At 43.3% G+C, this 26,674-nt stretch overlaps 1 non-coding gene across 1 annotated transcript; it reads left to right on the top strand.

The window, feature by feature from the left end:
- Positions 1–4,553: 4,553 nt before the first annotated feature.
- On the top strand, positions 4,554–4,628 carry Trnaa-cgc (transfer RNA alanine (anticodon CGC)). Its single transcript has one exon. It is a non-coding gene; the product is annotated as a tRNA-Ala (tRNA).
- Positions 4,629–26,674: the final 22,046 nt, after the last annotated feature.

Genomic DNA, 26,674 nt, shown 5'->3' with positions numbered 1-26,674 from the left:
TCTGCCTGTTCGTTTCAATACTCTAATCTTCAAAAGTACTAGTCCAATTTTCATGGGATTTTCACAGGTTTTGAGCGCAAGGGCAACATATAGGTTTCATTTAACCAAAATAGGATCACGAAAAGATAGTCGTAATTTAAAGTTTTAACCCGACATAGGGAAACATATTTACACAGGGTGTTTACACTTTAATTTTTTGAATTATATCATATTTGTGAAAAATTTGTTTTGATTAATATGTTCTACGTAGTAGGATTCAACGTTATGAATACAATCTTATAAAAACTTAAAGCGTGTATCCATACTTCCTCACTAATATTATTAAATGAAAAACTAACACTGGCTGTTATGTCTTCACTGCTGAATCATTGAATCAATTTCGATGGAATTTGGTATTGAGATAGCTCGAACGCTGAGAAAGTACACTGTCTACTTCAGAAAGAACGAAAATAAAATTTTACTTTAGTGAACATAAACTATGTTAAAAAATTATTAAATTTGTTGCATAATGTCCACGCTGTGTGATCTACAATTACTTCAGTAGCACAATGCACAGATGCGCGCTTCTGCCCACGCCCCTCTGTACACATCACCCTTTATGCGGAACACGAAGACACGTGAGAGCAACTGACACTATTTCATACGCAACGACTTAGTTACTTACCACCAATCATCATAACAAAACTACCGATACGAGAGCGCAGCTGTGGTTAACAGCTAGTACCTACTACTGTAATAAGTTAGGTCACTCACTGATCAATAAAAAAACGTAGCCTCAACGTTCTATGACGTTAACTTTTTCCTTGCACATGGCTGTGTGATTCTTCCAGAAGATATCCTTAGCAGTGATCTCAGTGGTCTATAATAGCACAACCAATACAGTTGTACACTATGTATCATATGTGATATTGTAAGAGGCCGTTCTCTTTGGCCAAGTATAGGACTACGCGCAGTAGTACCGTAAGTTGTTGATCATGTCTACATCTCTGCTTTGTCCTCTTTGTTCTCGTGAAACATAGAGTATTGTAGTAAAAACTTGACTATATTTGTAGAAGTTAAATTCAGAAATTGCAGATTAATGATAGTTTAGAAACATTGCTTTCTGCTGGTTCAGTTTTCGTTATTCCGTTGAACATAATCAGATGTTATAACGTCGGGAACACTTCAAACACCACACATGTGACAAACTTTCTCGTCTTACAGGAGGCAATTCTCCATAGATTCGAAATAGTTTAATTAGTTAAGGGGCGTAAATGAAGTTCTCAGGTACACACCTTTGCTAATTGCCGTACACATTGTAAAAGGTCCGAGCAGATATAATTTCGATGTATTGCTCATGCACTGCCTGCAATAGGCAAGGTATAAGAGAATCTCTGACCAGAGAGCACTGTTGACTGCAGTAGGAACTGTGTAGCTGTAGCAGTATGTTGTTGCTAGTCTGGAGTCTGCTCTGGTCTGGCATGATGTATCGTGTTGGCTGGCCCGGTCGCGGTGCAGCGATGTCGGAGCCTGAGTATTATTATATAAGGTAAAAAAGCAGCCTCGCGCATATGTAGTAATGCTATCTCAAGTCGCATGTAAATGTTTTAAAACTCTCGTAATAATAATTTTCCTTATAAAAAGTAACTTTTAACGACCATTCATTTCAATTTAAAGGATTTACTAATTTCTCCCATCCATGATCATCGCGATTATTGCAATAGAAAAATCAGTTGCTTCCTTTCATAAATGAGAGATATATCGGCCAGCATTGCACAGAGCTGTGCCGGAAAAATTTATTGTTAACAGCAGATATATCCGGCGACTTTATTGAGGTAAGAATTTTTCCTTTTTTTATTCAGAATGATCTTTCAGGGCCATGACGCACCACTGATGTCGTCCAAAATTTACCAGGTTAAATTCACAGTGAATTATTGAAAAGTCATAAGTGAGCGACAATTTAATTGAGAGGTTAGTTACTTTGCTTTTTTACTAGGTTACCGAATTTATTTTTTTATTGGGACGTTACACTGAATATGAACGACATAATTATAATTTTTACTGTTGAGAGGTTTAGGAATTTTTCTGTTGTGAGGTTACGCTAAGTGTGAATGAATTTTGAGCTTACATTAAATCAGAAAGAATTTTGTGTGTGAGGTCAAATGAGAAAGAATTTTGTGGGGAGGTTACACTAAATTAGAATCATACTCATATTATTATTTATTTAAAGAATTTTGTGGGGAGGTTACAACATGAACCATGGGTCAGAAATAGCCTATTGGAACATAGGGCACCAGATTATGGTAAACGGCATCCGAACTCCTTGACGCTCGCCAATACTAAACTGGAAAAGTATCATGGTCAGATTGGTGAAACTATAACATATCCATAATGTATGCTACTTCCAGCTTCTCATTTTCGTAGAAAGTGAACTCCTAGACCGAATGGAAATAAATGCGAGTAAAATGACACATTTTTCGTCTTTTCCAGGCTCAGGGTTTTATTACGTCTGAGCTGGTAAGACCCTGGGGAATTAGATATATAAAAGATTTCTTATCGTTTCGACAACTCCGTTAGCAAGTGCTGTACTCATGCTAGATCACAAAGAGTTTCCTGTATTCCAAAATAGACACATTCCTTATCTCCACAATTGGTCCCTACGTAACTCAAAGATGATTTTCAAAAGTATCAGTCTTATAAATGACGCGATTTCCCTCATCGCTTCATGTTGATATCAAATTTGACACTGTCTTTCCTTCGTGTTCCATTTCATCATATGTTGAGGAATGAGGAAGTTTTGAGCCGCCTTCTCAAAATCCAGCTCCGAGTACCCACCATGGCTCTATATATTTGTGGCCATGGTCTCTGTAATTCCAGGAATATGACGAAACAGTACAAAAATGTCTAGTGACATCCTTCTCTAACATAGACAGGATACAAACAAGAAACGGCTAAGTATCTAAATGGGAATCTGGAATATCCATTCGGCATTGATCGTAACAATCCAGCATAGAAACGGTTTAAGAAATCTACAATCTCTTAATGAATCACGAACCACTAGTCTGTTTATCGCAACGAAAAGAGATGTCTTAATACTGCAGTGATGATCTGAACATCACTGAAAACATTAGGAAAAACCAGGAGGTTGGCGTCACTTTTACGAAAACACATCTGTTGAATCTTCTGCCCACTTCAAGGAGCTATCTTCGCTATCTCTACTCGATAACAGGCAGCCGCATTTTAGAGTATGCGATCTGAGAGCCACTTTACTTTCCCACGAGGCGAAATTTGAACAAGAAGTTCCGAAAATGTAAACACATAACTGCCATATTAGTCATTGTCGATGTATCCCACTTACTTCACTTTTACACTCTAACATAAATAAAATGACAGACAAGGAATGCATAGTCCTAATAGGACGGAAATCGGTAGATGTGCTGTACACGTACAGACAAACAAAAACCGGGTGATCAAAAAGCCAGTATAAATTTGTAAACTTAATAAACCACGGAATAATGTAGATAGAGAGGTAAAAATTAACACACATTCTGGGAATGACATGGGGTTTTATTAGAACCAAAAAAAAGTTCACAAAATGTCCGACAGATGGCGCTGAACACCAAACCGCCAGTGACTGGGCGTGACAATTGTGTATAAAAGGAGCTGTAATGAGAGAGAGAACCCACTGGATTTTACCCTGACCTGTGGAAGACTTCCCGTGTCCTGCTGTTCCCTAAGCCTAACAAACCCCCCTCTGCTACCTCTTCCTATCGTCCCATCTGCCTCACCTCCGTGTTCAGTAAGGTCTTTGAGGCCATCCTCTCTCGCCATATCCACCGCCACCTTAACCAGCACCGCCTCCTTCCTCTTACCCAATGTGGCTTTCGGCCTTCCTTCTCTGCTGACGACCAGCTCCTTAACCTTACCCATCTTCTTTCCCTCCAACTTAACTCCCGTCGCTCTGCTATCTTTGTTTCCCTTGATCTCCAGAATGCCTATGACCGTGTCTGGCATCCCGGGCTCCTTTTCAAACTCCAGATCTATGCTCTCCCCATCAACTTCGTCCGTCTCGTTCCTTCCTTCCTCTCCCATCGTCCCTCCTATGTGACTATCCACAATTCCAACTCCCGTACTTTCTACCCCTCTGCCGGCGTGCCCCAAGGTTCTGTCCTTTCCCCCCTCCTCTATCTCCTGTACACTGCTGATATGCCCAAACCTCCCCCTTCTGTTCATCTTCTCCAGTTCGCTGATGACACCGCCTTCCTAGCCCTTTATCCTACCCTTCAACGGTCCCAACGTACCCTCCAAACCCACCTTGACCAATTCACCACTTGGTGCAACCAGTGGTTCCTCCGTGTTAATCCCTCCAAGACCCAGGCGATCGTCATAGGCTGCACCACCCGCTCCTTCCGCCTCCATGATTTCTACCTCACCATTTATGGCCATCCTATCCACCTCACTCCTACCCTCAAATACCTTGGCCTCACACTCGACCGCCACCTCACCTGGACTCCCCATCTCCTTACCATCCAAAACAAAGCTCACAACCGCCTTGCCTCCTGAAACTCCTGTCCGGCCGGACGTGGGGTAGTGGTTAGCACACTGGACTCGCATTCGGGAGGACGACGGTTCAATCCCGTCTCCGGCCATCCTGGTTTAGGTTTTCCGTGATTTCCCTAAATCGCTTCAGGCAAATGCTGGGATGGTTCCTTTGAAAGGGCACGGCCGATTTCCTTCCCCATACTTCCCTCACCCGAGCTTGCGCTCCGTCTCTCATGACCTCGTTGTCGACGGGACGTTAAACACTAAGATCCTCCTCCTCCCCGGACGTGGAGTCTGCATCCTTCCACCATCCTTCACACCTACAAATCCATGATCCGCCCCATCCTTTGTTATGCCAGCAACGCTTGGATTTCCGCCCCTCCCCGGTTCTATAAAGCCCTCCAAATCCTCAAATGCCATGCACTCCGCCTCGCCTTCCGCATCCGCCTTCCGTCCCCCACGCGCATCCTCTATGACCTCATCCCCTTCCCCCACCTTCTCCTTTTCCTTAAACACATCCGCACACTATATATTGTCCGCCGCCTTGATCCCCCTCACCCCCTGGTGTCTCCCTTCCTCTCCACTCCCAACCAGTTGCCGCGCCTTTACTGTTGTGTCCCTCCCTCTCTCCATCTCCACACCCTCCATCTCCTTTCCCAACACAACTTCCACCGTCTACCCCTCCCGGATGATGAGCTTCGCCCTGACATCTACCCTTCCTACCAACTCTAGCCTCCTCTTCCTGCCTCCTCCTCAGGGCTCCCTCTCCCCCCCCTCCCTCCTTCTGAGCGGATTTCCCCTCCTACTCCCCCTCCATCTCTTGTGCCTTCTTTCAGTGTCTCTGCGCTCCCTCCTGCCCTGTCTTCCCTTTTCCTCTCATGCCCCATGTGTCTCCTGCCTCTTCATGAACCCACAGTTGCCCCTCCTCTCTTCATCCCGCCGCTTCCCCAGCTGCCCCATGCTCTCCCCTCCTTTTCCATCCTCTCTGACCTTTCCCTCAGCAGGTCCCCACCTGGTAGTTTTATTCTTCGTCGTGTGTGCTCCAAGTGGGTTTTAAGTGTGTTGTTTCGGAGTGTTTTTAATACTGTGGCCAACTTTTAACCTGTGCATGCGCATCCAGTGTCTTCTCTGTGTTTTAAGGATCGCCAACTGTGTTTTTTAACTTTCTGGTGACTTTTTTAACTGTCCCCAATGAGCGTCTACGTGTCAGTGTATTTTTACCTCCATTTTCTCCCCTTACTCTGTTTTATGTTCCCCTTTTTTATCTCCTTATGTATGTATTATTTTATTCTTGTTTTAGTTGTCATGTCACTCGGCTGAAGAGCGGCGGATTGTGCTGCTGACAGCCCTCCCCCGCCCATATGGGGCAGGGGAATGAAATCACAATAAAGAAAAAACAATGAGAGAGAACCAATTGCGCCAGCAGTCGCAGCATGTTGACGTTACCTGAAAAGGCGCTTTTAGTGAAGCTGTATTATCAGAATGGGGAATGAGCTAGTTCAGCGTTACGATCCTACCGCCATAGGAAGGGGATTCGAATGGGTAAAGGTCCGTTGACAAATGCAGCTGTGGCGATAATGATTTCGAAGTTCGAAGCCACGGGTTTTTTAGGCGATAGACACCGCAGTAGCCGCCCGAGCACAAAGCGTAATGCTGCTGAGACAGTTCAGTATGATGCACGGGGAAGTCAGCGCTCGTGCAGTCGCACGTCGTGCGCACATTCCATACGCTACTGTTTGGCTGGCACTGAGGCGTACCCTCCGATGCTATCCGTACAAAATCCACCGGCATCATGAACTGCTACCTAGCGATTTAGTGAAGCGGAGGGCATTTGCGGTGTGGGCGTTTCAAAAGATGGCGGAAGATGACGATTGGTTGAGTAACGTGTTGTGGACCGACGAAGCTCATTTCACGCTCCGAGGGTCTGTCAACGCCCACAACTGCAGAATTTGGGCTTCCGAAAATCGTAGAACTGTCGTGGAAACTCTATTGCACGACGAGAAAGTCACCGTATGGATTGATTTACCACATCTACCGTTATCGGGCCCTTTTTTCTTCGAGGAAATACGTGATTCTGGTTTTGTAGCTGCTACCGTGACGGGTGAGAGGTACGCCGATATGTTACAGAATCGCATCATCCCCAGCCTGACTGACAAACACCTGCTGGAACGTACGATGTTTATGCAGGATAGCGCTCCAACCCATATTGCTAGACGTGTGGAAAATCTCTGGCGCCCGTCGTTTGGTGATGTTCGTGTGCTCAGCCGCCACTTTCGTCATGCTTGGCCTCCCAGGTCCCCAGACCTCAGTCCGTGCGATTATTGGCGTTGGGGTTACCTGAAGTCGCAAGTGTATCGTGATCGACCGACATCTCTAGGGATGCTGAAAGACAACATCCGACGCCAATGCCTCACCATAACTCCGGACATGCTGTACAGTGCTGTTCACAACATTATTCCTCGACTACAGCTGTCGTTGAGGAATGACTGTGGACATATTGAGCATTTCCTGTAAAGAACATCATCTTCGCTTTGTCTTACTTTGTTATGCTAATTATTGCTATTCTGATCAGATGAAGCGCCATCTGTCGGACATTTTTTGAACTTTCGTATCTTTTGGTTCTAATAAAACCCCATATCATTCCAAGCTTGTGTGTTAATTTGTACCTCTCTATCTACATAATTCGGTGATTTATTCAGTTTTCAAATTAATACTGACTTTTTGATCACCCAATATATACAAGTTTAAAAAATTTTGATTTATTCAAGAGAAAGAGCTGCTCAGATTGAGCAAATTAATAACGCGTTGGTCCACCTGTGGCCCTTATCCAAGTAGCTATTCGGCCTGGTGTTGATTGACAGACTTGTTGGATGTCCTTCTGAGTCATCATGTTACGCTAAGTTTAGTCCAATTGGTGTGTTAGAGCGTCAAAATTCTGAGCTTCCCACAGTGCTTCCAACGCTCTGAATAGAGGAGATATCCAGCCACCTTGCAGGCCAAGGGAGGGCTCCAAAGGAGGGTGTGGGAAGCACGACGTCGAGCACTAGAAACTCTCGCCGTGTTCGGGCAGCATTGTCTTGCTGAAATATAACTCCAGCATGGATGGCTACAAAGTGGGGCGTAGGACATCGTCGGCATACCGTTATGTTGTAAGGGTGCTGCAGGTGACAACCAAACTGTTCCTGCTACGGAGAGAAATGACTTCACAGACCATCACTCCTGGTTGTCGGGCCATATGTCAGGTCAGTAACCTACTACTGTCCGCGGCGTCTCCAGACACGTCATCTCTGGTCTTCAGGGTTCATTTCGACTCGTGACTCATCACTGAAGACAGTTATCCTCCATTCAATGAAGTTTCAGACAGAAGACGTGTCCGAAGATGCCCCATTGTTGAGATACCAACCTGCCTGTTGTCCGCCTTACGGCCTGACAAGTAGGAGGGATGGTCTGGGATGCCATTTAGTTTCATAGCAGAACCAGTTTGGTTACCATCAGCCGCATCCTACTGCACAGTGGCACGTCGATGATATCCTACTCCCCGTTTTCTTGCCCATCGTGAGAAGCCATCTTGGGCTTCCATTTCAGAAAGATAATGCTCGCCAGCACACGGCGAGAGCTTCTACTGTTTGTCTTCGTGCTTACCAAACCCTACCTTAGCCAGCAAGGTCGCTAGATCTCTCCCCAGTTGAGAAAGTTTGGAGCATTATGGGTAGTGCCCTCCAGCCAGCTCGGGATTTTGACGGCAGTTGAACAGAAATAGACACGATATCCCGCAGGAGGACATCCAAAAACCTTATCAATCAGTGCCAGGGAGAATAACTGCTTGGGATAAGCCCAGAAACAGACCGACGCGTTATTGACCTGCTCAATTTGTGAAGCTCTTTCTCTTGAAGAAGTCATCCAATTTTTCTGAAATCACGCTCATTTGGTTATCTGTAAATATACATTTCCGTCGTATTTGGACAATTCTTTCTTGCTGCGTCGTTGCTTCTTTTTGTCTTATTGTGTCTTAGACTAGCTAGATGATCGCTGTGAATACAGGAAGGTTCAAAAAGATTTATCCATTACAAATCTGGGGGCAAATTTTAACATACACATGGAAACTCGAAGTATACCTTGTCGAAAGTTGTGTGTTCATATTGTTGACGGGAGACATCTCTTTGGTGCAGCTGGTTCACTCACTTGCACGTTCATTGCCCAATGTGTCTCGAGGCAGGATAATAATAATAACAGAACAACATGCATTTTACGCTTTTCGTTTCAACTGATGTAATTTATTTACGCCTGCGCGTTGTGTGGCCGTGCAGGGTGTGGCACTGCGCCTCCTGAAGCTCAAACCATTCAACCATAACACACACAATTTCAAGATACATACGTTGTTTATGCAAAGGAAATCAAAGGTGGTCCCGAGTGCTCGGTTCAAGACGTGGAGCGCGCTGAACCGACCACAGAACTCTAGCCGTCGCACCAGCCGACATTAAGACCTGCTGAAGTGCCCGTCTGACGTATTTGGCGGCGGCGCCCATATTTCAGACGGAATAGGATTCGACTGCTACAAGCCATTAATTTTGGTTATAAACAATGACTAGAGCTTTGCGAATTCATTCTGGTCTTGTGGGTGGATGATAGCAATTCTATTTCACATTCAGTGTGGTGACGAGGCTAAATTTCCATTAAGTGGGAAAGTGATGCGCCACAAAGTAGGAATATGCAGAACACAGAAGAGGAACTGATGTCATTGTATTACAAGTTAAGACAGGTAAATACAATGAATAATACTTTTAAGAAGCTGTATAAATATATGTAATGCAAAACGATTCTTCATCTCATTTTTTATGCAGAAGAAATTTTACAGAGAAAGGACAGTTGGGGTAGAAGCAATAAACTACCGATTACCCATGACTTTATAACATATAACTTCGTGACATGACAGTGACATAGCGCTGTATGATTCTCGATTATTTTTGGCTTATTTGTTGGCCATTTATGAGTAGAGTCACCGGGTGGTAATTCGGGAAGATGGCTTCACATTTTATTTAGGAAGGAACGTGCCCTGGTGTTTCTCCCGTGGTCTGGCTTCACCACAGGTCAGTCACAGAGGCAAAGAAAACGGGTTTTGGGAGCTATTCAGGGCAAGACTGTGGAGATGAAGAAGCATTTGAGGTTTGTTTTCAAGTGTGAGGGTGTGACGTTTGTCACAAACATCGTAATCATTCCACAGCTGGCGACAGATGTTACACTTGGCTACTTGACATGGAATTCATGCGACATTATGCTGCAGTTATTAATGTGGGAAGAAAATTTTTCTTCGGTGTAGGACACAGTAAAACCACTCTTCCCTTCTACAGAAAGGAGTTCAGTAATCACGGCGTTGACACCAAAAATGGACCGAGCGTGATGGAGCAGTGATTAGCACACTGGACTCGAGTTCGGGAGGATGACGGTTCAAACCCGCTTCGGGCAATCCTGATTTAGGTTCACCGCGATTTTTCTAAATTCCGGGATGGTTCCTCTGAAAGGGCACGGCCAACTTCCTTCGCCATCCTTCCCTAGTCCGACGGGACGATGACCTCGCTGTCTGGTCCCCTCACCCGAATTATCGAACCAACCAAAGTTGGCTCGCCTAGCTGCAACGTTTCTTCTCACCTCCCCTCTTCTCTTCGCCGCCTCACGCCTTGATTAATTGGAAAATCACGAAACTGATCCGCTGAAGCTGGATGAAATACTGCATATCATTGATGCAAGGATTCTGGCATCAGAGACATGTTAGATGGGAGCGTGATGAGTTTACAAAGATACTGGTTGAACATGCAGAAGTATTTTATGCTAAAACCAGTACCCTTAAGAATCATAAATGTAAATGTAAGGTGAAGGACGTAATAAGTTTTTTCAATAAACCGCGCAGATCTCCACAGATTCATTACGAGCAGATGGACCAGCAGATCAGAGAGCTGTTGCAGCAAGGGGTTATTGAAAGATCAAGATGTTATTAGAACAATTCCTTGGTGTTGAAAAAAGGGTATAATCAGAATGGCGGTGGATTCCTGCCAGTCAAATATAATTATTGACCCTGAAACGGACTGTCTCAAGATTCTAGAAGTATTATTATAAAAATTCCTTGGGAAGCGTATCTTCTCAGCAGTAGATTTGCAGACACTTTTTCCCAAGTTTAACTAGAGCCAAGTTTCTGGCAGTATACAGTATTTTTATGTTGTGGCAGATACTTCCGATTTAAGAAACTACCATTTGGTCTGTATCTTCCAGCCTGATTATATGAGTCATAGATCCTTATGAACCATAGACATAGCAATCAGTGAGGAAATGGAAAAATTCGTCACCGTACATGACATGCTGTATGCGACGAGCACATTTATTATTTGCAACATTTGGCAAGTGTTACATGAGACCTGACTTACTGTGCATCTAGAAAAGTCAAGTTTCGTGAAGAAATAGGCTGGGTTCTAGGACATAAAGACGCGCGGCTGCAGCCACGGAGAACCATCGGTTCGGTGCGTGTTGCAGATGTACTTTATTTCAGTGTGAAGAAGTTTACTTAATGTAAACCAAAATGTAATGTGATATGTTGCAACTTATATGTGTGCATAGGAAGCTTATACTTTTTAACAGTATGCTAACTGCGTTAACGGTGTTTACTTACTACACTTTAATAATTTGTACAGTCACTTTGTGCCGATTTTATCCTAATCCTTTTCATTAATGACTGATTGATTACCCCTTACTGAAGAGGTAAATTTACATTTGAGACAGGATATCTAACGGATAATTCGCAATTTCTTCTATATTATTATTACTGTCATTATTCTTATTATATTTTCAGAATTTAGAATCTACATTCTACTTCCAATATATCAAGAATGTACAAATGTAGAAGTAATCACCAGAGCTGCGAAGAGGAAAGTGTAGCAAGGGAAACTAATGAACCTTCAAGAAAGCATGAGTTACAAAAAGTTAGCAACTAATTTTTACGTACCGCAGTTGATAGCTGAAGATAGGATTAAGAAAATAAGAAACTGTACAGTTACAGAAGATACAGCAAATAGAGGTAGGTGTACTTTGTTAGCTGAAGAGCTATACTATGTTTATCAAGGTGATATAAACCTTTCGAGAATTAATTATAATGTCTCATTTTTCAAGGGGTGGGTCCTCTCAAGACCGTCTCCACAGCGGACAAGGAAGTTAAATTTGTGCCCTACATGAAGATAATAGAATTCCGTTTATTTGGACTATCAAAAAAAGACATCAGACATTTGGCGCAAGAATAATCGCAACCACAATTTCAATACAGAAAAGAAAACTGACCAGTCTAGTCTGGCTAAGTAACTTTCTAATGCGCCATCCTCTCGCTCACAGGAAACCTGAGCCAACTTCGGCTTCGCGTGCAGTGGGCTTAAATCAAACAGTTGTTGCAAACTTTTTTGAAATCTTACCCAAATTCTTTGGTAAGTACACCGTCACACACAATTAACTTTGTAAATTACGAAACGGGACTGGCAAGTGTACGAAAGTTGCATTTAAAGATCTTAGCCGAAAAGGGAAGGAGGCGGGTGGTAATCTAGACATCTGGTAAGGAAACGCAAGCAAAAACTTGTTTCTCTGTAGTAGACTATTACATTCCTAGTGTCGGGATAAAAGATATACTTTTAGAAGCAGCTCTTTCAGGAACAGTAGCAGTATGTCTTCCTTGTGGGTGGATTAAAGCTGAAATCTTCATCCAGTGGTTGATCACTTTATTTCTCACAGCAAATCTTCCATGAGTGAATCAGTTCCCCTGCTGCTTGACGGCCATACAACTCATGCGAAAAATTTTCAGGTTATCGACCTCCTTAGGAAACACGGTGTCGTGACTGTTCGTTTCCCGCAACACTGCGCCTGTAGTCTGCAAACGCTTGATGTCAGTTTAAGGGAACCTTTAAGCTGTTTATACGTCAGAAAATTAAGACATGGTTTATCAGCCATCCGGAGGGAGTTCATTTGTTCGCACTTCCATATGCTAGAATAGCAACAATACAAGAAGCCGTATCTGGATTTAAAAAGACTAGTACTTGCCACCTAATGCAAATGCATTTAGCGAAAACGAATTTTGCGGCATCAGATACTTCAGAAAGAAGAATTCCAGATTCACAGAACAGAATAGAGTCATTTAGTGCTTCTTTGCCACAGTCTTGTACGCCGACTGATGTTACTGCATCGTCGCTACAACCCGACCCATCAACTGATGTGCAACACAGTCTTCATTCACCGTATCAGCGAGAAGTCTAAAGCCAGTTCCTCATTACGAGAGACCTTCATCAACCAGGTGAAGAGAAAAATGTGCCATTATCACGGAGCCTTTACACAAAAATGAACTCAATCCTACAAAAGCATCTTCTTGATGGATTAAAAGAAAATTGTTGAAGAACTCCCGACCCAGACAATCAAAAAATAGTCAGAAGACTTGAGAAGCAAACAGCTCTTCTGAAGACGAGTGTGGAACGACTCTTCTTCTTTACAAAGAGACCCACTCCTCAAGAAGAGAAACAGGTGGTTGGGTGAAGTGGGTGGTTGTGAGATGGGGGCCTGTGAGTCTTGTATAGGGCGGAATGAAGATGATTTTCATGAGTAGCGGTGTGTCCCATATGTCAGACGGAAAAATAACGTTGCCCAAAGAGTACTCGCTTTTGCACCAACGTGTGGCATGTAACCGAATATTCCAAAGTGCTGAAGTACACTGAATACTAGGTGAGTACACGGCGTTCCCGAGGTACGTATTTATTCCAACTTTCTATTAGTCCAGCTCGTGCTTCCCTCTCTCTCTGTCCATTCGCTCCTCCCCCTCCTCTATCCATCTACTTCTTCCCCCCTCTCTGTTCATCCCCTCCTCTCCCTTTCCTGTCTATCTACTCCTCCTTCTCTCTCTACGTTTCCACCCCACCCCAGTAGGAGATCGCTGGTTCTTAGCGCCACAGTATTTCATTCATAGAAAGTAATAGTAACACGTATACCAAATTTGGCTGAAATCGATCCAGGGATTTAGGCGGAAGTTTTTACCCATAGCATTGCAAGCGTACGCACGTGTCACACATATTTCGCACGTGTTTAACATATTACACACCTATTTGTAGACATATATCTTCTGTATCTCTACCTAATTTCGCCCTGCACTTTAGGTTTCACCCAGATCAGTTATGATCACATCATACCTTCTTAAGTATGTGTCGTACAATGAAATAGCATTGCAGGCATATTCAATGGTTTATGTGGATACTGTCTGCGAAATGTTTGCGAATGGAATCAATAGTATAGAAGGAATAAATTAAAACGTCATGCATAATGCGGCAGTTTTTCACCCATCTCCGTGTTTATGACGCCATATATCCTGAACTATTGTCGTACAATAATACTTTTTCCAGGTAAATTCAGTATTATATGCGAATACTATGTACTAAAATTCTTCTAATTGGAGTTGGTAGTAAAGAAGCAATAAATTAAAACGGTATGACTGATGCAGCAGTTTTACTGCATAAACAGCAAAAATTTAATAGGTCGTAACTTTCCACTTTCATCATTTTGTGGGAGGTGTCAGCGAGAAATAGTCTTGTAAAATTTTGAAATTATATATTGCAATACATATAAACAATTTAAACCAAAAAATGTTAGTTCTTATTGTTAATATACGTTGTTCATGCCGTTTGTCCATAACTGAAATACATGTGGAGAAATGAAAAGTGTGATTATTATATAGCTTTCACCTTAGCTACCCAATTATAGCACAATTCCGCCAATTGTCAGGATGTCCTGTAATAAATAAAATTGGAAAATTCCTTCATTTAATTCCGTGTGAACCGATGTTATTTCACTTACATTTCTAAAAACATTCCTGAAACTAATTACGCAACATTAGGAGAATGTTTCACCTAACATAGTTTCGGGTTCATCCTGTCGGAGAACACCTGTCACACTACTTTGTCGACTTGGCTTTACTGGTGACTATTAGAGGGCACTGTTGAGGTATTAAGATTCCAGGAATTAAAGGACGGTCGATTCTAGTCTTCACATCAATATGGCTGAAAAGCAGTTCTGTCTTTCGGTGATTTGGCAAAATCAGTGATATACGATGAGCTGTTTAGATGGAAAACAGATAGCTCAGGATCATACAATATTACCAAAGTGCTCAAAGAAGATCACAACAACGCCACCTGCTGACACGTAAGGCCGGAGGCTTCTTCTTACAGTCCAGCGCTTCACAAACTCGTAGGTGGTAGCAGGCAGCTCAACCGCACTGCACGTGCATACTGCACAGAATCCCATCTGCATCTCACGTTTATTTGTGAGGGAAACGTTGAAAACATTTCTGTGATGAACACCTCCATCGTAGTAGAGAAAAAAAATACTGCGATAGGAAATCGGTACTGGTGATAGTAAGCCCGCTGAAAGCATTATAAATGTTGCTTTTGGTGACTCAGAAGGTGAGAGGAAACTCTCCGGTGTTTTGATCTGCCCTGTGCTGGTGCCTCTGGCGACTGTTTCGTTTTCATCACATGAATGCCGCGACGTTAAAACTGAATTCCATTTTACACATTTGGGATTCAGCTTGAAAAAGGGCTACATCCCCTCCAATGTCCGTCAGCAACCTTTAATTGTGGAATAATGGCAAACATGTCTCACAACAATAAACAAATTTCACTCAATCGACGACAGGTGTTCGCTGTTAGCACAGCACAAAATTAATAACAGCAATGTTAAGGTTGCTCAGCTTTTCCATTAACTGATTTACTGTAGTATATTTTTCTCTAAAATTTTTGCTCATGTCGAGATACATTATAGCTCACATGCATCCGCATATTGCTGTTTACTACAGATACAGATACAAATTACACCATATATCTAAGTGTACTGCGTGATCAAAAAGTCAGTATAAATTTGAAAACTGAATAAATCACGGAATAATTTAAATTGAGAGGTACAAATTGACAACTATGCTTGGAATGACATGGGGTTTTATTAGAACCAAAAAAATACAAAAGTTCAAAAAATGTACGGCAGATGGCGCTTCATCTGATCAGAGTAGCAATAATTAGCATAACGAAGTAAGACAAAGCAAAGATGATGTTCTTTACAGGAAATGCTCAATACGTCCACTATAATTCCTCAACAACAGCTGTAGTCGAGGAATAATGTTGTGAACAGCACTGTAAAGCATGTCCGGAGTTATGGTGAGGCATTGGCGTCGGATGTTGTCTTTCAGCATCCCTAGAGATGTTGGTCGATCACGATACACTTGCGACTTCCGGTAACCCCAAAGCCAATAATCGCTCGGACTGAGGTCCAAACGGTTCAAATGGCTCTGAGCACTATGGTACTCAACTGCTGTGGTCATAAGTCCCCTAGAACTTAGAACTACTTAAACCTAACTGACCTAAGGACTTCACACACATCCATGCCCGAGGCAGGATTCGAACCTGCCACCGTAGCGCTCGTGCGGTTTCAGACTGTAGCGCCTTTAACCGCTCGGCCACTCCGGCCGGCGACTGAGGTCTCGGGACCTGGGAAGCCAAGCATGAAGAAAGTGGCGGCTGAGCACACGATCATCACCAAACGACGCGCGCAAGAGATCTTTCACGCGTCTATACCGATATGGGGTGTTTTTTTTATGGTTCTAATAAAACCCCATGTCATTCCAAGGATGTGTGTTCTATCTACATTATTCCGCGGTTTATTAAGTTTCGAATTTATACTGACTTTTTGATCACCCGGCATCTTATGGAAAAGAATGACCAGGAGATCAGTTATTTCTTAATTTTTTTTTTTTTTTTTTTTGTGACAATGATTTTAAATCAGCTGGTCTGCCTCATGTATCGTTATATCCAAATGGTTCATAAATGTTAATCTACATTCAGATCAGATGATGTCAGTTTTAGTTAGTTGAAACCCGTTATCCAATAAACAGTATTTAAGCCATCTTAGCATTTGAATAATCTCTCTGTGATGCTCGCTCATATGTGTTTGTCTAAATTTGGTCAAAGTACGAAAGGAGTGGCATACGGCTGCCATTTCTGCTGCAGAAAAGTAATGTGATTGAAACGTTTACACTATATTTTAGCATCTCGAACAGAAGATTGTACTGATTTCAATTCCGCAGAAGGCAAGTGCTGATAGATTTGATTAGTATCGTACTATCGGTTTAAAAAATCATGGTTGCAAAATACTGACACAAATAATTTGCAAATAAAAGGATAGATTGGTAGAAGCCAAGCTTGGGAAAGACCAGTGTGGATTCCGGTGAAATGTTGGAACACGCAAGGCAGTACTGACTCTACGACTTACATTAGAAATAGGTTGATGAATGACTGACATACGTTTGTACCACTTTTAGATCTAGAAAAAGCGTCTGTCAATGTGGAATTTAATACAGTCTACGAAATTCTGAAAATAGTATTACTTCTACAAAAATCAGACTGCAGCAACAGGAGCAGAAGGACATGAAAGGGAGGAAGTAGCTGAGAAAGCAGTGAGACAGGTTTGTATTCTGTCACCGACGTTACTAAATTTGCACCTTAAACAACCGGCAAAGGAAACCTAAAGTTCAGAGAGAATAAATAAAAACAGTGATTTCCCAATGGCATTGTACGTCGGAGGCAGCAAAGGCACTGAATGCGCATTTAAACATAATGGATAGTGCATTAAAAAGACTTATAAATTAAAAATCAACAAAATAGTACAAGTATAATAGAGTGTTGTACAATTAAATCAGGCAATGATAGGGGAACTACAACATAAAATGACGCAATAAAGGCAGTCAGTTAGTTTTGCTATTTGCGCAGCAAAGTAACTAATCAGCAAAGTAACTGACTATGACCGAAGTAGAGAGGGTAGCCCTGTACAGATGTGCAACGCGAATGATAAACGGTTCAGGCATCAACAGAATAGTAGCTTTTCCATGGTGAAAATGAGGTGGGTAGATTGCGTAGCTAATAAACAGGTGCTGAATCGAATAGGTAAGAGACGAAATTTTTTGTAAAAACACGGCTACAAGCATGGATACGTCGATGGAAAACATCCTAAGGCATCAAATAATTGTCGATTTGGCAGCGAAGGGAAGTAAAGGGTAAACACTGTGAAGAGAGACAAAGGTTTGAGTGCAGGAAACAAATTCAAATGGATGTTGGTTGCAATAATGCAGAAAGTAAGAGGCTTGCACAGGGCAGCATGGAGAGCTGCATAGAACGAGTCTTCGGACTGAAGACCGCAACAAATACAAATTTTAATTATGTTCAAACATTTATGGTTTTTTGATATTATGCTGAATTATGATGCAAAATCATCTGTAAGAGCGATCGTAGAAGTGAACTGTCTGCTTATGTAGTACATATCTTTGCCCTGAGTGCAGAAACCGGTCAACCACATATCAGAGATGCACCAACGGAAGACATCGTTGATAAATCGGACCGACAGTGGCTCTGGCTCTGAGCACTATAGGACTTAACTTCTGAGGTCATCAATCCCCTAGAACTTAGAACTACTTAAACCTAACTAACCTAAGGACATCACACACATCCACGCCCGAGGCAGGATTCGAACCTGCGACCATAGCGGTCGCGCGGTTCCAGACTGTAGCGCTTAGAACCGCTCGGCCAGCCCGCCCGACGGACCGACAGTGAATCATCTGCAAAGGGCGAGGTGAAAAACAATTTGTCACATCAGCTGTTGAAATTAAAGCAAGGCAGGACTTGAACACCATCGACAATAGGGTATACTTTAAACGATGAGAGGTGAGCCGTAAGCGATATAAGGACCATGTATAGAGACAGCCATCATTGTTGTGTATCGATATTTGTCTGTGTGTTTTTTTTTTCTATTGGTTCGTACGTATCAGCTGCGGTTCCGCAAGAAACAGATATTTAGAGCACTGCAATATTGCGGAATACGTATCCACATTAATATAAAATTTCCATACCTTTTTGGTGTGTAAGAACATACGACAAGAATTCCCAACTTGATCAGAGGGGATATTGAAGAAATACCTGTTTGTGTTGATATTCGGATACTTTTCTTAATGTGTGTCACAACCAACTTCTAAAGTTTTAAATATACATTACGTCTTCCTGGTCTTAATGTGCCTTTTCGTCTTTTGAAACGTCGTAGGTAATGGAGATTTTAGTTGATCTGTCCTCTGACCGTGTCCCAACAATCTGGAACACAAGTGGAACACGCTAAGACTCCAATGGACTCGGGCGTAACTCCACTAGAATCTGGTGGGCCTAAGGGATCCTGGCCTTGACAGTCAACAGGTCTGGTCTACCACGCTTGCAATCCACTACGGGCCACAGTTGACGCAGTGCCAACTAGGCGGATACCGACGCTGAGCGACTCGGCCAGGGCGGCGCCGCCACCAAGTAGTCCCCTCAGGCTTTGGCTGGATGGTATGTGTACTCGTAAATACACTACTGGCCATTAAAATTGCTACACCACGAAGATGACGTGCTACAGACGCGAAATTTAACCGACAGGAAGAAGATGCTGTGATATGCAAACGATTAGCTTTTCACACCATTCACACAAGGTTGGCGCCAATGTTGACAACTACAACGTGCAGACACGAGGAAAGTTTCCAACCGATTTCTCATACACAAACAGCAGTTGACCGGCGTTGCCTGGTGAAACGTTGTTGTGATGCCTCGTGTAAGGAGGACAAATGCGTACCATCACGTTTCCGACTTTGATAAAGGTCGGATTGCAACCTATCGCGATTTCGGTTTATCGCATCGCGACATTGCTGCTCACGTTGGTCGAGATCCAATGACTGTTAGGAGAATATGGAATCGGTGGTTCAGGATGGTAATACGGAACGCTGTGCTGGATGCCAACGGTCTCGTATCACTAGCAGTCGAGATGACTGGCATCTTATCCGCATGGCTGTAACGGATCGTGCAGCCACTTCTCGATCCCTGAGTCAACAAATGGGGGCGTTTACAAGACAACAACCATCAGCACGAACAATTCGACGACGTTTGCGGCAGCATTGACTATCAGCTCGGAGACCATGGCTGCGGTTACCCTTGACGCTGCATCACAGACAGGAACGCCTGCGATGGTGTACTCAACGACGAACCTAGGTGCACGAATGGCAAAACGTAATTTTTTCGGATAAATCCAGGTTCTGTTTACAGCATCATGATGGTCGCATCAGTGTTTGGAGACATCGCGGTGAACGCACAGTGGAAGCGTGTATTCGTCATCGCCATACTGGCGTATCACCCAGCGTGATGGTATGGGGTGCCATTAGCTACACGTCTCGTTCACTTCTTGTTCGCATTGACGACACTTTGAACAGTAGGGCATTTCAAATGTGTTACAACCCGTGGGGCTACCCTTGATTTGATCCCTGCGAAACCCTACATTTCAGCAGGATAATCCACGACCGCATGTTGCAGGTCCTGTACGGGCCTTTCTGGATACAGAAAATGTTTGACTACTGCCCTGCCCAGCACATTCTCCAGATCTCTCACCAACTGAAAACGTCTGGTTAATGGTGGCCGAGCAACTGGCTCGTCACAATACGCGATTCACTACTCTTGATGAACTGTGGTATCGTGTTGAAGCTGCATGGGCAGCTGTACCTGTACACGCCATCCAAGCTGTGTTTGACTCAATGCCCAGACGTATCAAGGCCGTTGTTACGGCCAGAGGTGGTTGTTCTGGGTACTGATTTCTCACGATCTATGCACCCAAATTGCGTGAAAATGTAATCACATGACAGTTCTAGTATAATATATTAATATATATGTATATATTATATATATATATTAATATATATATATATATTAATATATATATAATATATTCATCCCGTTTATCATCTCCATTTCTTCTTGGTGTAGCAATTTTAATGGCCAGTAGTGTATAATGGAAAGTCAAATGAAAGCGAGACCGATGGAAAACTGTTTATTATTTCTATAACTCTGAATAAATTTATCCCGCTGTGAGACAAGACGGTAAATGCCTTCACGGAATGTTTGCGATTGCCTACGGATCTAGAATTGTACCCAGATTTGCACCTCTTCGTGCAAAGGAAATCGACGGCCTTGAATGTCCCTCTTCCAACAACACGGAAATCGCGTGGGGAGAATTCGAATCTGTATGAAGACGTATAAGCCTCCCAGCGAAAATTCTGCAGCGTAGCCGTAGCAGTCTTCGCGACTTACTATACTACACAGACATTTCTCCGCAGACGTTTCACGGGGAAGCACCTACACGTCCTCCATACCGTTCCGACCTTTCCCCGTGCGATTTCCACGTTTTTGGTACCCTGAAGAAAGACGTTCGTGGCCGTCGATTTGCTTTGCACCAAGAGGTGCAAGCCTGGGTACAATCCTAGATCCGTAGGAAACCGCGAACATTCCGCGAAGGCATTTACCACCCTGTCTGTTGATAGGACAACTGTATTAACGGTTACGGCAATTACTTTTGAAATAATATACAATTTACTTACTTTTTCCGTCTGCTTCGTTTTCATTTGACTGCCCCTTAATCCACAACTGTGTGGGAGACACTGTCTAAGATAAACCGTTATTTTGAGCAACTTACTAAAATTACAATTTAGTAAAAGTTGGTAGAGCACTTGCCCGCAAAAGGCAAAGGTCCCGAGTTCTAGTCTCGGTCGGGCACACAGTTTTAATCTGCCAGGAAGTTTCATATCAGCGCACACTTCACTGCAGAGTGAAAATCTCATTCTGGAATTTAGTAAAAGTTTGTCAGTATACTATATCTGTGAAGAACACGAGACTCATTAGTACATGGCACAGCTTCAAGGCTTAAATGATTTCTCGAAATGTCTGTTCCCACGTCAAACGTATTACTACGCGACCCGTCACCCTTAATTTTTTTAGTTGAGACGTAGTTTGATTACAATATCGATTTCATGTAATTGCACAATGGGATACAACTAAACCTTTAGTCATTATGTAACAGACTACGTGAGATTGTTGAAGGGCACCTTTAATTTCATTCTCATAACAGATGCCGTACGCAGCCTTATCGGCAACATGAATGTACTGCCACGAACATCTGCTGCTATCATATTGAATCGGCTCAATTAATGGGATTCCCGCCAAACAGATATTCCTCTCTCGAGACAACATGAAGAGCTCTACAGATATGTGTTTTTAGATAACAACTTTCGCACTATGTAGCACATTTCGTAAAGTGGTGTTATCTTCATGTGAAATATACCGAAATCTCAGATTCTCAAGCAAGCTTGAGTCCCAGAAAGATATGTTCTCGTTCTTTTTTGTGAATCAGTAAACACCACACACTTTCTGTGAGACCGTATCTTTCTTTGTGAACCGCTCTGCTCGTGTTAATTACACTCCCTGGCAGAACTGAACCGAATGCCAGACCTTTTACAACGGTATTAGTCACTGAATGAGCAAGCCTTTAGGCGCAAAGTTTAAATTAAAATTTGCCGTACAGCATTCATCTGTCGCTAAGTCATAGCATACTGAAATTCTAGAAAGTCTTAAGCTTATTTCTTTCATTTTGCATTCTTTTTCTCCAGAGGTTGATTCAAGCTCTGTGACCTACCTTTAAAAGTAAACTTTTGTTAGTTTCACTCTAAATTTTATAGGAGAAAATACCCGATCCTGTGCCGCACATGAACTACGGCCTCACAAAAAAATATTTGGCACCATTGTACGTATGCCGCACTGTATCTACATCATTATCATTACGAACAATTTGATATACACTGCTTCATAAAGGTTTCCTGAAGACATTTCCATTCATTACGATCGTCAGCTGCATCGACTGATGTTGCTCCTGAACGTTTACTATGTATCTGCCCATCTTCCGTTTGGTTGGTTAACTTGAGGGAGGGGACCAAACAGCCAGGTCATCGGTCCCATCGTAGGAGGGAAGGATGGGGAAGGAAATCAACCGTGCCCTTTCAAAGGAACCATTCCGGCATTTGCCTGAAGCGATTTAGGGAATCACGGAAAACCTAAATCAGGATGGCCGACACCTTCCAGTTGTTCATAGTTTTTCGGCTTCTTCTTGTCTCTTCTAATACAACAAAGAACTTCCTTGCTCCGTCTACCATCCTCTCCCCTGTCCATGTACCCCAACCACCTCCATACCATGCTCATTACAGCAGTAATTACGTTTTCCACTCACTTTGTTCCCAGGATCATTTGTTTCTTTTTTTGTCTCTGCTAGTAAATACGGTAATGGATTTCGCCAATGTTCTCTGAACAACTCTCCATTTTTCAATGATTCTCACATTCAAGCTTCATTTTTCAGTGTCACAACTCAAAACTAATACTACCCTCTTTGCAAACTTCCCGTTTCAAATCATTGGAAGCTTTGTTTTTTTTCTGACACCAAAAGCATTGCAGGAAATTTTTATTCATCTGTTTACTTATTTTGCTCTCCGTACTGTCGAAATCATCACGCGACCTAAATGTAAAAGTTCGTCAACTGGGTCTACGTCTTCACTCTGAATTTAAACCGTTTTCCTTACGGTGTGTTTATTACACATTGTTTTAGTCGTAGTATTCGTTATCGATCCTTATTTCATACGTCCCCCGTTACATGGATAAAGTTATTAAGTGTTTAATTACAAGTATTTAACTGTATTTATTCCACGAATGTGCTTTTCCTCAGTACAATTAGCCGATTTTGGTCTCTAATGCCATTTTTAAGCTATCAATACGTAGGGAACAGTTTTGTACCCAGAGGATAGTGTAGCTAGGAAAAAGTAATATTTCGTGACTGGTGTTTCAATCTAGTGACCGATTTTAGAATCACACGAAGGAATTCGCACTAGAGACCGCCATAAGCAGTTTGCGGTATTTCCTGCACTTTTTGTTGTCCTGACACTTGAGGTTGTGTTTTGTACACCGTCTTTAAATATTTATAGTTCAACATATTTAAGAGCTGTATAGTATATTAAAGCTACTTGGAGGATATTGTTAATTCTCCAGCTATAAACCTTCACGGTGAGTATAAAATTCTGTGTAGTTCTAGCAAGTTACATAACGTGTGGACATCTGAGCCATACTTGTCAGTCGTGCACTATCTTGCACCTTCAGACGAAAGTTCTGCTCCAATGGAGAGTGCAAAATTTGCAAATGTACTGTGCTCCTTTAATACGTTAACAGTTTTCTATCTCTTGAAAACAGAAATTTTTGTTAGTTGCCAACATACACTGAGGTGACAAGTCATAGGATATGCACATATACTGGGTGAAAAGTATTTAAACCGACGAACTCTGGGAGGTTGTAGGGGACATCAAAACAAATATTTTTCCATGATGTCATTTTTTCCTATGAGGAGTATTTAAACCGGTGGAGGCCGTATTACGCTCTTCAGTTGTAGGCAACTGCTGTCCACCGGTGTAGTAGTGCATTGTCTCTGTTTACTAATGGAGCGATACACCTGGAGTGGGTACACTGACATGCTTGGTGCGTACTACGTAGCGCACCACAACGGGCGAGCTGCACAGCGGGTTTATCAACAATAATATCCTAATCGCCGTATCCCGCATCATACGACCTTTGCTGCTGTGTACCAACGTCTGCGTGAGACCGGGTCATTTAGCAGATTACCTGGACATGGACGCCGTCGCACGGTAAGAACGTTGCAATTCTAGGACGCTGTCTTCCAGCATGTGGAGCGGGATCCTTCAATCAGCACTCGTGCAATTGCACGTAACATCGGGACGAATCAGACGAATGTAAGAATTGTCCTCCGAGAGGAATTGTTACTTCCATTTCAGTTACAGCGTGTCCACAACCTGGAACCAGTTGATTACCCACCCAGAGCACAGTTTTCGCACCGGTACCTGGAACACTGTGAAATGCAGCCTACATTTCCATCCTCTGTGTTGTTTACCGATTAAGCAACATGCACAATTCGCATGTTTGGAGTGAGAATAACCCACATGCCACAGTTACTAGCGCTCATCAAGTGCCATTCTTCGTTAATGTGTGGGTCAGTGTTGTTGGGGACAGTTTAACTGGGCCGTATCTGCTACCTAGGCCATTAAATGGCAGGCACTATTACAAATTTCTCGACGGAGCATTGCCAGAATTGCTGGAAAACGTCCCTCTCCCTACAAGACAACGCACGTGGTTCCAACATGACGGGGCGCCGGCACATTTCAGTCGTTGTGTGCGTCGATTCCTGGAACGACGGATCCCAGGAACGTAGATTGGCGAGGTGGTCCTGTACTATGGCCTGCTCGATCCCCAGATATGTCCCCTTTGGACTTGTTTGTTTTTTTTTTTAATTAATTTGTCGCCAGAGGAATCTTCCTCTACCGGTTTAAATACTCCTCATAGGAAAAAATGACGTTAGGGAAAAATATTTGTTTTGATGTCCTCTACAACTTCCCAGAGTTTGTCGGTTTAAATGCTTTTCACCCTGTACAGATGGCGGTAGTATCGCATATACAAGGTATAAAAGGACAGTGCACCCATGGAGCTGTCGTTATGGTCTGCTACTTTACCCGCTCTCGGCCTCGCCTTCCGTCACTGCGTACACCTGCTGGTACGGTGTACACATCACAGAACAAAGCAAATGGTCTTGCCGATGTCTAACGAAGACAACTTCCGGCCACAAGACGACTCAGGAACGACAACACTCGCAGGTGGTTGAGGACCGGCTGGACCTCTACTCTGGCGCGGCGAATGATGAAGTTGACGACGAGCAGGCCTCTCTGTGACTCCACTCGATGTTCACACCGTTATCAGTAGTCTCCCGAGCAATAAGGCTCCTGGGCTTGAAGAAATTACCAGCGGGAGGCCGACCAAGTCATAGCCTCAGTCTTCAACCGGGTTCTCCACATGAAGCGATTTCCGCGACCGTGGAAGCTTGCTGTCGTTACTGCCGTGCCCAAATACGGCAATAATCGAGCTGATCCGAGGAATTATAGGTCGGTCACCTTCTGCCGGTTCTGAGAAAAGTATTCGAGCGTCTTCTACTGCAGAAGATAAGTCTGAAGATCTCTGAAGATAGCTTGATGCCGCAAGAGCAGTTTGGATTCCGCCAGGAGCATTCTATGACACAACTCCTTCGAGTCGAGGAAGATGCGACCACTGCGTTCAACAACAAGGAGTTCTGCGTGCAGTCTTTTTAGAAGTCGATCGTACGTTCGACAGTGTTCGGCATTTGGTGCTGTTATTTAAGCTCTTTCAGCTGGGCTTCGCGTCCTTCTATGTCATCCATATATCTTCAGGGATGCACGTTTGTTGTCAGCGCCGACAGAGCGCGTGATAGGCATGCTGGCGATCCCCAGGGATCGGTGCTGGGTCCAGTACTTTATTCTCAGTATACGTCCGACCCGTAGACAAACCCGACGGTCACTGGAGACATCTATGTGGCCGATACGGAGATGCTAACGAGGAGTACGTGGAGTGCTGCGCTATATCTTCGTCTCTAAGTAGCCAGTAATGCCCTTAAGACCTGAGTGGTGAAATGGTAAGTTGGATTTAGTGTTACCAAAAGCCAGGCGCTGATATCATCCAAGAAGCATCGACCGAACATCCCTGGAGTTTTTCAACGAAAAAATTCGGTGGACCACGTCGGTCAGTTACCTAGGCGAGGTTCTCGATACTCGATACAGCTGGCAGAGGCACGTCCAAGACGTTCGTAGCAAGATGTTACAGCGTTTAAGAGCCCTCCTACTTAACGGTATGTCTGTGCTCTCCGTCGGTTGTGCTTTCACGATCTATAGGCTATTTCTGCAACCCGTGATGAGTTATACTTGTGTTGTCTGGGGTAATGCTGTAATATCCTATCTTAACCGGCTGCAAACGCTCCAGAATAAGGCCCTACGGAGGATTTTTCATGTGCTTTGCAACTTTCCAATGGAGGACTGCAGATCATCGACCGATTTAATAAGGATCCTAATCTTTCTACAGACAGACACGTGGGTCCACTAACGTAGGTACGCCCGACGATCCTCGAGTCATCTGCAGACACCCAGTTGTCTTACTCAACAGGATGTAATGCATCATAGATGGTAGCTCTGGCCCAACATCTGCTACGCATTCTCGATGGAACACAAAATAGCGCCATGTACTTACACACTTCACTCCTTCCGTACAGATGTAGCAGCAAATGCCTTCAAGGTAAATACTGCATCACAGCATATGCT

This window comes from Schistocerca cancellata, chromosome 1, assembly GCF_023864275.1.
Source record: "Schistocerca cancellata isolate TAMUIC-IGC-003103 chromosome 1, iqSchCanc2.1, whole genome shotgun sequence".
Classification (NCBI taxonomy): Eukaryota; Metazoa; Arthropoda; class Insecta; order Orthoptera; family Acrididae; genus Schistocerca; species Schistocerca cancellata.
The sequence above is the reverse complement of the archived record's forward strand: the minus strand, read 5'-3'. Positions and strand labels throughout refer to the sequence as shown.